Consider the following 13,276-nt stretch of genomic DNA (forward strand, 5'->3'; position numbering starts at 1 on the left):
CTTCTGCAGCAGGCGCATGGATTTTTTTTACATTTTTCGTTGGCAGGCTCCATTCCAGTCAATGGCACAGTCACAGAAATCTACCCTGATGACCAACAGGTTGTTTTAGGAGTCGGGTGCGGTAATTGCTATTCATGCAGTTGTCTCCACCTGCGCTGACTCCGGATCACTCCGTACCTGTAGATCACCACTCCATCCCTTCTTACGTCATTTCTCCAGCCAACCACCCCCCCACCCCCTCTCCATTAACTCCATTTTCTTCTCTGACCCCACATCCCCTCACCCCTCCTTTCTGCAATCCCTTCTTCCACCTAATCCCTCCTTCTCCACGGCTCCCTTTTTCCACAGTTCTCCCCCCCCCCCCCAGTCCTCCTCTCCATCGCATCCTCCCTTCTTTTCCTTCATGTCTCTTCTCCTCGGCGCTGCCTCTGAGCCGCTGGATAATCCTGAAGGAAGACGCTGCTCTGCCTCATTGTCTCCTCTCTCGCCCCTTCCGCATTATTCGCAGCACCCCCCTCCACCAGATGTGCTGGGGCTGCTGCATTTAGGAGGCGACGTCTGTGACATGACACCAGGGGCAGAAGAATGAAGCATGGAAGAGAAAGAAAGAGAAGACACGGACTATCCCCCGGCTTATTCTTGTAGACGAGGAGGAGGAAATCCTAGGAACAAGTCCAAGCACTTAGGAGCCATGCACTGAGATACGGAAAGGTAACGCAAGTCCACGTTTCCAATTCTGCTTCGTACCCCCCGATCATCAGTCATTCCGCTCGACAACCCACCGGCTTCTCTTGGTAGACGTGTCCCAAGTTCTCATTACATGTGCGCCCCCCCCCAACGTGTTATCGATATCATAGACGCTACTCATAGAGAAGTGACGTGAAGCCCTGTCACTTGTCACGGCGGGACGAGAAGGGTTAACAACGCAATTACTTCCTCCCTAACGAAATCCAGGGTGCAAATTCTATTTATTCTGTAAGGCTATTTGCATCTAATGCAATGCTGCATCACGGTGGGGGTAGGGGGGGAGTAAGCTGCATCAATCTGCCCGGGGAGTTGGATGGAGTATATGGACGAGGTATGGAGCAGCCTATACTTTGCAGTGGTAGATTGGCGGCTTGGTAATGAGTCTATGTCTGGTCAGGAATGTGGGCTCTCTGGTGACATGAGCGGCAGGTGGACAGGCCCAGGGAGAGCTGCACCAGCTGCAGCTCAGGGGGCTTCTCCTGCCCCCTCCAGAATGGATGATTTCCCTGCCATTAGTTACTAAGCAGAGCTGGACATGGAAGGGACATGAGAAGAAACCCTAATGAATGGAAGGCACCGGCTCCCCGGCTGCAGCAGAGGAGCTGTGACTTCTAGAAGGAGACAAATTGTAATTATTGGATTGTGTTTCACAGCAGACAGGGTGGGCCAAATGGTAATCTGCCTGGTGTCGGCTCTCGGGGGCTACAGAGCCCGGGGGTGGGGGACTACTACTCCAAATATACATCGATGAGAGTGAAGAACACTATCTATCCCTTATCTATCTAACTATTCTTTATCTATCTTTCTATCTGTTTGTTTGTCTGTTCTATCTATCTATCATCTAATATCTCTATCTATCTATGTATTATCTGTCTATATATCTACCCTCTATCTGTCTATTATCTATCTTTCTATCTATCTATTATCTATCTATTATCTATCTATCTATGTATTATCTGTCTCTATATCTACCCTCTATCTGTCTATTATCTATCTATCTATTATCTATCTATTATCTATCTATTATCTATCTATCTATCTATCCATTATCTATCTATCTATTATCTATCTATCTCTCTATCTATTATCTATCTATCTATCTATCTATGTCATATCTATCTATCTATCTATCTATCTATCTATCTATCTATGTCATATCTATCTATCTATCTATCCATTATCTATCTATCTATCTATCTATCTATCTATCTATCTATCTATCTATCTATATCTCTATATCTATCCATCTACTGTATCTATCTATATCTCTATATCTATCTATCTATTATCTATCTATCTCCTATCTATCTATCTATTATCTATCTATCTCCTATCTATCTATCTATCTATCTATCTATCTATCTATCTATCTATCTATCTATCCATTATCTATCTATCTATCTATCTATCTATCTACAGTCATGTGAAAAAATTAGGACACCCTTTGAAAGCATGTGGTTTTTTGTAACATTTTTAATAAATGGTTATTTCATCTCCGTTTCAACAATACAGAGAGATTAAAGTAATCCAACTAAACAAAGAAAACTGAAGAAAAGTCTTTTCAAGATCTTCTGTAAATGTCATTCTACAAAAATGCCTATTCTAACTGAGGAAAAAGATAGGACACCCTCACATGTATTCCCTCTTAAATTGGCTCAGATCTCACACAGGTATATCACACCAGGTGCACATAATTAGTAGATCGTTACTCTGCATGTTGAATGAGGCTTGCCCTATTTAAACCTCAGACATTTAGTTTGGTGTGCCCCTGACTGTTGAAGTGAGAGTGAGCACCATGGTGAGAGCAAAAGAGCTGTCAGAGGACTTCAGAAAAAAGATTGTAGCAGCCTATGAGTCTGGGAAGGGATTTAAAAAGATCTCAAAAGATTTTGAAATCAGCCATTCCACTGTCCGGAAGATAGTCTACAAGTGGAGGGCTTTCAAAACAACTGCCAACATGCCCAGGACTGGTCGCCCCAGCAAGTTCACCCCAAGAGCAGACCGCAAGATGCTAAAAGAGGTATCCAAAAACCCTAAAGTGTCATCTCGAGAACTACAGCAGGCTCTGGCTACTGTTGATGTAGAAGTACATGCCTCTACAATCAGAAAGAGACTGTACAAGTTTAACTTGCATGGGAGGTGTGCAAGGAGGAAACCTTTGCTTTCCAAGAGAAACATCGAGGCCAGACTGACATTTGCCAGCGATAAAGTTGACAAAGACCAGGACTTCTGGAATAATGTTCTTTGGACAGATGAGTCCAAAATTGAATTATTTGGACACAACAGCAGAGGACATGTTTGGCGTAAACCAAACACAGCATTCCAAGAAAAGAACCTCATACCAACTGTGAAGCATGGAGGTGGAAGTGTCATGGTTTGGGGCTGCTTTGCTGCAGCAGGACCTGGTCAGCTCACCATCATAGAATCCACGATGAATTCTACTGTGTATCAGAAGGTGCTTGAAGAACATGTCAGACCATCAGTTAGAAAATTAAAGCTGAAGCGGAACTGGACCATGCAACATGACAATGACCCAAAACATACTAGTAAATCAACCAAAGATTGGCTGAAAAAGAAGAAATGGAGAGTCCTGGAATGGCCAAGTCAAAGTCCAGATTTGAATCCCATTGAGATGCTGTGGGGTGACTTGAAAAGGGCTGTACGTGCAAGAAACCCCTCAAACATCTCACAGCTGAAAAAGTTCTGCATTGAGGAGTGGGGTAAAATTTCCTCAGACCGATGTCGAAGACTGGTAGATGGCTACAAGAACCGTCTCACTGCAGTTATTTCAGCCAAAGGAGGTAACACTCGCTATTAGGGGCAAGGGTGTCCTATCTTTTTCCTCAGTTAGAATAGGCATTTTTGTAGAATGACATTTACAGAAGATCTTGAAAAGACTTTTCTTCAGTTTTCTTTGTTTAGTCGGATTACTTTAATCTCTCTGTATTGTTGAAACGGAGATGAAATAACCATTTATTAAAAATGTTACAAAAAACCACATGCTTTCAAAGGGTGTCCTAATTTTTTCACATGACTGTATATCTCTATATCTATCTATCTATCTATCTATCTATATCTATCTATCTACTGTATCTATCTATATCTATCTATCTATCTATCTATCTATGTCATATCTATCTATCTATCTATCTATCTATCTATCTATCTATCTCCTATCTATCTATCTATCTATCTATCTATCTATCTATCTATCTATCTATCTATCTATCTCCTATCTATCTATCTATCTATCTATCTATCTATCTATCTATCTATCTATCTATCTAATATCTATCTATCTATGTCATATCTATCTATCTATCTATCCATTATCTATCTATCTATCTATCTATCTATGTCATATCTATCTATCTATCTATCTATCTATCTATCTCCTATCTATCTATCTATCTATCTATCTATCTATGTCATATCTATCTATCTATCTATCTATCTCCTATCTATCTATCTATCTATCTATCTATCTATCTATCTATCTATCTATCTCATATCTATCTATAGATGTAGTCGAGCTAAAATTGACTCTGATAGCACGGCACAGTGTTATCTCGTAACAAAAGCCATTGAAATCCATTGAAAAAGTAAATGAACATTTTCTTGCCATTGTTTACTTACCTAATGAACCTTCCAGTGAAGCTCGGCTACATCTGTATCTAATCCATCCCGTATACATATATATCCACGCAGACACAGCGATACACATATCTTCTGTGCGAATCCTGCAGACTGGGAATACAGGTGTCCAGATTCTCCTTGGAATGTCCTTTTATGGGGGTTTCTACCCCTAAATACATATATTACATTTCTATCATTTCCTAAACAGGGTTCAGATCGGCAAGCCATTGGGCACTGTTGCCCCCAAAACAATCTGGGGTGATAAGAGAGCGCCCGCTTGTCATAGGCAGGTATCCCGGTTCTCGTCACAGTGTAGTTTTAATTCTTTTCATGCTCATTTATTTATTTTATGCCCTTATATACGGCTACTATATTCCGCAGCGCTTTCCAGACATTTTCATGCACCTAAATACCCATGAGACACCTATGGTGTCTTAAAAAGGGGTTGAATCGGTGCCTCTAAAATCAGCGAGCTCCTATTAGGTACTATTGCCCCAAGTCTAGGGCAGTTAAAGAGCGCCCCCTAGGTTTATTGAAGGGAGTATGTAGGGGGTCGGTCGAATGATTCCCGGTGACCCGCCAGAGGGGACGTGATTTCTTACGTAAAGCTCGTGCCTTGTTATATGCTCCGTGCCCAGCCGTGCGCTTGGGATCTACAGCGCCAACTAGTGGAGCCCTATTCTAAAATTCTAGCGGCAGACCCCCTATAATTGGGTTTTCCAGTTTTAGGATTCAGTGACCTGTCAGGGATCGCCACCAATGCCAGGAATAAAGAGGTAAGAGTGCAGCCGTAACGGTAACGTCTGATCCAATGGAGTATGTACTAACACTTACCTCCTGGGCACAGTTGGCGGCATTAGCACCCCCATCCCTAGGATCCCGTTACATTACCTTATATTTGAGAGGCCGATTCGATCTTTGATACTATTTGATACTATATATTTGATACTGTAAATTACTTTCCCGCCTTTGTGCTGATGTGACGAAACTACAGAAAAAGTGCTGCAAGCGAGGGCATCCTCGTGCAAGATGTGCGCGGCGTTTACACCAGCGGCCGCTGAAAAGGTGGCCCCAGCACCACGCAGGGTGCAACCACAGACAATGTGAGCCTCCTGTGCACGCGTCGCATGCGCCCGTCATGTGGAGACATGCATCCTGCTGTCTGTGGGACTTTCATCTGGTCTACGTCGGGATGTGAGCAGCAGCGGGTGCAGCCAGCCTCACGTATGTGTCTCATCCCGCCGCTCTGGCCGTCCCAGCTTCCATTCATGTGCACGTTCCAGCCGTGCAGAAGGAGATATTGCTGCCATGCAAATTACGGAGTGACATTTAGAAAGTCATTTGTGAAATGATAATTGGAAACGTGATTTCTCTGGCTGTTCTCGTGGATCTCGACAGCGCGCGCTCTTCCTGTTTTGCGACGTGTTTCGCTCTTTCTTACGCATTCTGCACAAGGGCCTGAGCATGAATATTCATCGAATCCCATTGTATTTCAGTGTAAATGATGAGATGTAAAGAAAAGTCCAGCCCAAAACCGAAATTCCGCTACGTGCGCAGGTTATTTTTTTTAAAGAGGACAGTAAAATGCATTGAAATAGGAAAATAACATGTGTGAATGAAGCCGTCACTGTTTTCCGCCAGTGCTGTGTACTTTTAGGGGTCGTCTAACACCCCACTACATGCATTTAAAGCAGCTTACAATGGTATGTCATAGTCACATTACTGCCACGCTTCCTTATTCTCCCGCCTACTCCAGCAATGACGAGTTGACATGACATGTGACCGCTGCAGCCAATCACCGGCTGTGTTGTGTCAACAGTGCATCCCTAAAGCCACACCTCCCAAATGTCCCTCATTTAAACCCAAGTCCCTCTTTGCTCCTTAAAGGGGTTGTCCCACAAAACATATTCTACATTTTTCAAATCAGCACCTGGATCTGAATACTTTTGCAATTGCATGTAATTAGAAATTTAGTATAGCCACAGAGTTATTCAATAAAATGTATCTGTATAGCGCCACCTGCTGTTTTTTTCCCTTATTTTTTTGTTCAATTCACTGAATTGGTCGCACATGCTCAGTTTCATCCTTCAACTGCCTCCTGAGTTGTGATAGGGAGAAACCTGCAGTAGGAAAGGACACGTCCCCTGATCTGAGGACTTAGGTTTGGTTCCTACCTGTATATTAGCCCTCAGCTTCTATAGTTTTTTTTTTTTTTTACTTATTTGGTGCAATTTTGACTTTAAAATGTCTATAATTAGAAGATTTAAAGGGTATTCCAGAACAAACAAAATAAAGCTGTCCCAGGAGCTGTACATGCACAAGAAAACCCTCCAAAAAAACAAAAACCCTGCGATCCGCGTGGCACTGCAGTTCTGATGGAGCTGGGTCCCCGCTGCACTTCCTGCTCGACATGGCGGGAAATGGCTGTGAATGCTGCTCAGTAAAATAACTGGTTGCAGCCATGACCTGCCAGTGAGTGATTGGATCTTTCACATCAGCTGTACGTGTCCCTCTTTGACCATGCAAAAAGTTTGGTGGTATGCCTAGAGCATTAGGTATAGAGACCGGAAGGGCACACCACAGTGATAGGGGCAGAGGTAAGTATTACTCCTTTTTTTATATTTATGACGATGTATGCTCTTTCCAAAAAAATTCAGAGGGTTAGATGACCTCTTTACCCCTTCCCAACGACCATTGTACATGTTTAAAAATGGTGCCTTGCTGGATTGTTGACTTTGCTAAAAAAAAAATAACTTTAATAAAAAAACAAAGGTGGTGCCTGCTCAGCACTTTTTACACAGCAGGCATCTGCATGCAAAGTCAATGATTGGAGACAACTCTAATCATGGACATTGAACTACAGTACTCACATGCCATGGTCCATTGCAACCATAGCATGGGAGGGCTCATTTATCCGGAAGTGGGCTGCTTCTGGTGAATGAACATACCCCCTGGCGACTAGAAGGCTCCATGGCCTGCCATAGTAAAGTTCCTATAGAGCCTATAGAATAAAAAGTGATGAAAAAGTTATATGTGCCCCAAAATGGTATGAATAAAAATTCCAGATCGCCTTGTCAAAAAGAGCCTTCACACAGCTCAATAGACGAATATAGCAAAAAGTTATGGGCGGCAATTTTTTTTCTCTTTGAAACATAATACATAAATTGGGTATTGTTGTAATCATACTGACCTGCAGAATAACGGTAACCTGTCATTGTAGTAACCACACCGTGATCGCAGTCAACTTAATGGTGTAAATAGAAAGTACAACCTGTCCCTCAAAAAACAAGCCCCCATACGCCTGTTTGAACAGAAAAATAAAAAAGGTGATGGCTCTTGAAAGACAGGATGGGAAAAACTAAAATGGAAAGTGGTTGCGTCCAAAAGGGGTTAAAGGCTAGTGGCAGAAAGTAGAGGCATCTTCTCCTTCTGGGAGCTTCCTGGCGGACATTGCCTATAATCCTGCCCAATCACCTTTTCGCACTGTACCTGTTGAGCACTCCTGATCTAGAGCCATATGTACAGATGTAGTAGAGTTAACACTCATGCTTTACGAGACGTGTTATCTAAACTAAATGCGTTAAGCAAACGCCTTCAATTGCTTTTCAATGGCTTTTGTTTCAAGATTAACACGACGAGTTAAGAAATTTGAGTTAAGAGTTTGAGTGTTAACCCTGCTACATCTGTATATTTTAAAAAAACTTCCAAATTCACAGTATCACTTTTTTTTACAAAAATAAAATAAAAATGCACTATCATAAACCCTGCTATACGGCACATGTTTTAGGCTCTGGTCTCATCTGTGTTGATGCGCCATTTGTATCGGAAGCCACAATGCTTTGACAGATTGACTTATGATGGGATCCATTGGACTCCATCATGGTGTCCACCATGTGACGGAACTGTCACGTCGTTGCGATGGCAAATCAAATGTGATGAGGCTCCGACACGGGTGTGAACAAGGCCTTACTGGTATCACAGGAATAGCCGCTTACAGTCAGCAGCTCTCCGTAGTCTTAGTCATCCAGTGACCCTTAGGTTCAGAAGCAATTTACTCTCTACAGAACAACAACCTCCATGCTTTATAGGCTCAAAGACATGGCGTGAACATAAAATTCAATAGTAGGGTAAAAAAAAAGTCCATTTCGGAAAGACTCTGTAACTTAACTCGAGGACTGCTGTCTATTTTATATGCGTTTTGCTTGAATTTCTCATTGATTAAATTCTACGTTCAATTCTTTTCTTCTCAGGCTTGTCGGGAACCCTTGTGAATTTACCTTATATTGCCGCTTTCATACTGGCATGTCTGTTAAGGTGTGGGTTTAAAAAATGATTTCCCACTTCAAATGTTCTAAGATGAAGTGTTTCCTTAAAAGAATTCTTAAAAGGAATGTGTCATTAGAAAATTACCTATTGCTTTTCTGTTAAGTATATTTTTTAAAGGGGATCTGTCAGCAGTTTTATGCCGTCATTTAGTTAAAACCCCTGTGGAGCAGCTCCAGCAGGGTCCGAGTGCCGGAATCCCCCGCCGTCCTCCGTCTGATTGACAGGTCTCTTCCCATACTGTGTACAGGGAGAAAGACGTCTTTCAAAAAAGGTTGGGGGGAACTCAGGAATACGAGGACTCCACAGAGCATGTTTATCAATGAGAGGACTCTGCAGTGACCTAGCGGATTACTGCTAAAGAGTTAAATGTTGTGATTTATTGCCTAAGCGCTCTAATGTTAAAGTATTCTCTTATCCTAATGGTGATGTATAGGCAGGAAATAGTTAAATCACAGCTCTTTAGTGCATTTGCTTGAGTGAAGGGCTAGTTGCACCCCTGGTTAGAAAGTCTTAGCTGAGCAGGACTAGAGCGAGGACGTGCTTTTGGTGAACTGCAGACAACTAGGCCTAGTCAAGTGAACCTTTAGCAACTGAACTAAGAGACTACCCCTAAGAGAATGGACACTTTAGATGGTTAAGAACCAAGGCCATGCTAGATACAGACAGTAAGGTAAAGGCAAAGGACTTACTGCATGTGGAAACCATTAATTGCCTCCGGCTCCTGCCACACTTTGGAGGTGGATTGACCATTTGGTCTACGATCCGCACCCCGCAGACTGGGAATTGCAGAATGTGTTAATGAGAATGGAATTGCAAATCTGTCATTATTTGGGAAGATTGTGAAGTGTTTCTAGAGAGAGAATCAGGGAAGACTACTGCCATCATTGCTACTGTCTATACACAACTATTGGGAAAAGCCTACTCTGTAATACATCTCATAACTGCCTACTTCTGCTACATGTACTGCAACTCCCATCATCTATTCAGTAAAGAGAGGCATTACTTATTGCAACCAAATGGGCCTGGTAATTTACTCCACCTTCCCTCCTGCCTTGCACCCTGCCAACCATCCACCGTCAAGGGCACCCAAACTACCACCAGGCAGGAGCCCCAATACTGTGTGCCCCACCATTCACTGTATGGCCCAGGGAGCGTCAGTGTGAGGACTGCCAAAAAGTGACCTTAAAGGGGTTCTCCGTGAATTAAGAAAATGAAAATCTTAATTCCTGGAGAACCCCTTTAAATTTTATCCCATAATTAATTATGAATTATCCTGTCCTCAGTTAGGACAACATAAAATTGGTGACAGTCCCCGATTAACACTTTTTTGTCATTTTTAAAACTTTCCACGTCACAAAAATGTATTTTAGGATTTATTTTCATTTTTCACAGCATAATAGGCTGACGCTTCCTGTTCTGTAGAGATCACTACTTTGTGATGGGAGCATACGGGTTCTAGGTGCTACTGGAAAGGAGTTAAGTGAGTTAAACGGGTAACATATAGTACAAGGAATCCTCCCGGTGCGCCCAGTGCTGGTTCAATTCAGATGAATATCATACGACATAGCCTCTGCAGCTATGTCAGCGTGCGCCATAAAATATTCATGCGCTGTGAAATATATGCTGTTTCTTATGCTAATCCACATAAGAATGAACACACACCATAGTCTCCACGGGAAGCTTGTTACATAAAGCCGCATATACTATCTCCTCAGAGGTTTCTATTTCTGGAGCTCCTTTCTAGATGCCCCAAGACCTGCCATTAGTATCATGGACAACCATGCATCTGGAGGTACGCAGCCCGTAGGAGATGGCATGTGTAGCCTAGAGTCCCAATTACTGTTGTCTAAGTAACCACAGCACACAGAAGTGCGTATTAAAGCTATATTTCCCATTATTTATCCATCCGGCAAACAAATACACCGTTTCGGTCTACTCCCTGGACCTTGACGCTTCCTCCAGAGGAGCAATCGCCATTGACTCTGCTCTCTAGCTCTCCAAGCCATAAACAAGGTCCAGGGAGTAGATTGAAACATTGCGAGAGGTTGTATTTGTTTGCCGGATGGATGACTAAAGGAAAGTATATCAGTGATTAGAGACAGTACTTAGAGAACAATACTTGTAATCGTCCTACCACTGAGCACCAGACACACCAAGAATTCAGTGTGCCCACCATCATCTTATTAGAGAGTCCCAATTTCAACCTACCTCCCAAAATCAAAGAGGGACACTTATGGTTCACTGCATTAAAAAAAATCCATTTTGTTCCTGGAGATCCATGCCCTTGAATAATTTTAATTTACACAACAGAACAAAAATCTTCATCAATTTTGGTACCAGATGGCACCAAATAATAAAATAATTATACAAGGTGAGCTTGAATATACAGATAGGAGCCAGATAGATGCTTTCTGCATCAGTATGGTGAAGATCCATTCCCCAAGTCACAGCAGTCCAATCCCATTCATGGCTGAGATTGGAATACCTGTCATATGTGGTGGCGAGCGGTGGACGGAGATATCGAAAAAGTTGAGCGGGCTGTACTGTGCCATTTCCATTGCTCCCGCAGATTCTGAATGGGAATTATAGAAACATTTTAGCATAGCCCACTGAGGTGTTCTTGTGTCTCTGGGCACCCCTGGCCACTGCATACGATGGGTATATTCGATCTCAGCCATAAATGACTGAGATGGAAGAAACCCTTTAAAAAGCAAAGAACGACAAATGGATTTGGGTTAGAGATGAGCGAATTTATTTAAATTCATTTTGTGTCCGATTTGGCGAATTTATAAAAAAAATTGGTTCGGACCCCAATCAATTCTACACGAATCGAATATGCTTTTATTGTCCTGAAAATTGGTTTAAGATACTCTGACATCTCCTAGGACTATTTTTATGAAAAGATGCTATCTCTTTTTGTTAATAATATCAGAGTGACACTGACCTTCATAGCTATGGGTAAACGCATTGGTTGACAGTGTTAACAAACAGCGTGTTTAAAAATATACTGCACCGTCACATGTGTTATGCTTTTTCATATTAGAAAGCTTCCAAAAATTGTTCTGTATTGCTGGGGCCAAATGCCCAAAATATACACATGCCTTATTGTCATAAGAAACAGTGGCTTGTTCTGCACAAGCATCCAAAAATTCTATGTTACCGGGGCAGAATGGCTGTCCATATTTATACACATACAAGTGTTAATTGTCATAAGAAGCAGTGGCTTCTTGTGAACAAGCCTGGAAAAATTCTCCCTTTTAATTGGGAGCAGCAGCAGTACAGTGCGGATGTGGAAAGGGTAGGATAATAGTGGGAAGTGGCCACAATAGTAGAGGCAGCAGTAGCAGCACAGCATGGAACAAATAAGGCTGTGGATGTGTGTAGTAGTAGATGTGTGTGGTATTAGGTGGGTATAGTAGTAGGTGGGTTTAGTAGTAGGTGGGTATAGTAGTAGTAGTAGTGGTGACTGAGTAGCGGTAATGGAAGTGGCAGAAGGGGTAATGGAAGTGGCAGTAGTGGTATTAGCAGCACGGAGTAGCAGATGCTGCTGCCAGCAGCAGAAGCCATACGGTACGGAATATGATGGAAGGCGGGCCAACAGCAACAGTGGCATGATGACGGCACCAGCAGCCATACATTATGAAAAATGATGGTATGCAGGCAGACAGCACCAGTGGCATGATGACGGCACCAGCCATACATTATGAAACATGATGGTAGGCAGGCAAACTGTGGCCGTGGCATGATAATACACTGTCAGCAAGGGCAGATCTATTAATCAGCCTCAGCTGGAGGAGTGTGAAAATTCTCATGGATCCATGCCTTGTTCATTTTGAAAAAAATTATGTTTTGTACACTGGTGGAGGACAACTTTGTTTAGGTGTCATGATACCCCCTGCCACGCTGAAAACCTTCTCTGAGATGCCACTAGAGGCTGGACAAAGCAGAACAGAGAGAACATATGGAGCCAGTTCAGGCCACTCTTCCAATCTGCCTGCACAGAAGTCCATAGGGTCAGGGAACACTGTATACGCCACAAAAAGGCCATAGTCCAGGTAGGACTGAATCTGGGTGTTGAGACAGTATGTTTCCGTTTGGTGATTTCCATCAGCCCAGATTGGCACATGAAAAAATGACTCCATCATGTTGATAATACTGAATTGGCTGCTGCTGTGGCTTCTGATGCTTGTGGTAGGTGGCGGGAGGTGGTTGACTCTGCGGGGGACAAAGAGAAAAGAGGGACCTTCCGGTCAGACACACGGAAGGCAGGCATCTGCTTGCTGAAAGCTGTGGCATGCATACACAGTGTTTCCTAGTAATAAAGTAATTTGGCCTCCCTTTCTGCAACAGGAAGACATCTCCTCATTTTGCTTTGATAGTGATAGTCTAAAAGCATGGCTATCCAGTAATCATCAGACTGCTTTATGTCAATGATATGCCTGTCACTGCGTAAGCAAGCGAACATACAGTTTGCCATTCTGGCCGGCATGCCCGAGGACCCAATTGCAAGTGTGTTTTCCGTCATTTAAAGACAGAGGCACAATTAAATGTCCTTCCCCTCTACAAA

At 42.8% G+C, this 13,276-nt stretch overlaps 1 protein-coding gene across 2 annotated transcripts in view; it reads left to right on the forward strand.

Annotated features, from left to right (window-relative positions):
* The first annotated feature begins 458 nt into the window (after nucleotides 1-458).
* GRIK4 (glutamate ionotropic receptor kainate type subunit 4) overlaps nucleotides 459-13,276 on the forward strand; it is a 308,075-nt gene continuing 295,257 nt past the window's right edge. For both annotated transcript variants that reach the window (XM_040425209.1, XM_040425214.1), the window contains exon 1: nucleotides 459-711. The gene's annotated coding sequence lies outside the window, so the exon portion shown is untranslated. The remainder of the gene's footprint in view (nucleotides 712-13,276) is intronic.

This window comes from Bufo bufo, chromosome 1 (assembly GCF_905171765.1).
Source record: "Bufo bufo chromosome 1, aBufBuf1.1, whole genome shotgun sequence".
Lineage (NCBI taxonomy): Eukaryota > Metazoa > Chordata > Amphibia > Anura > Bufonidae > Bufo > Bufo bufo.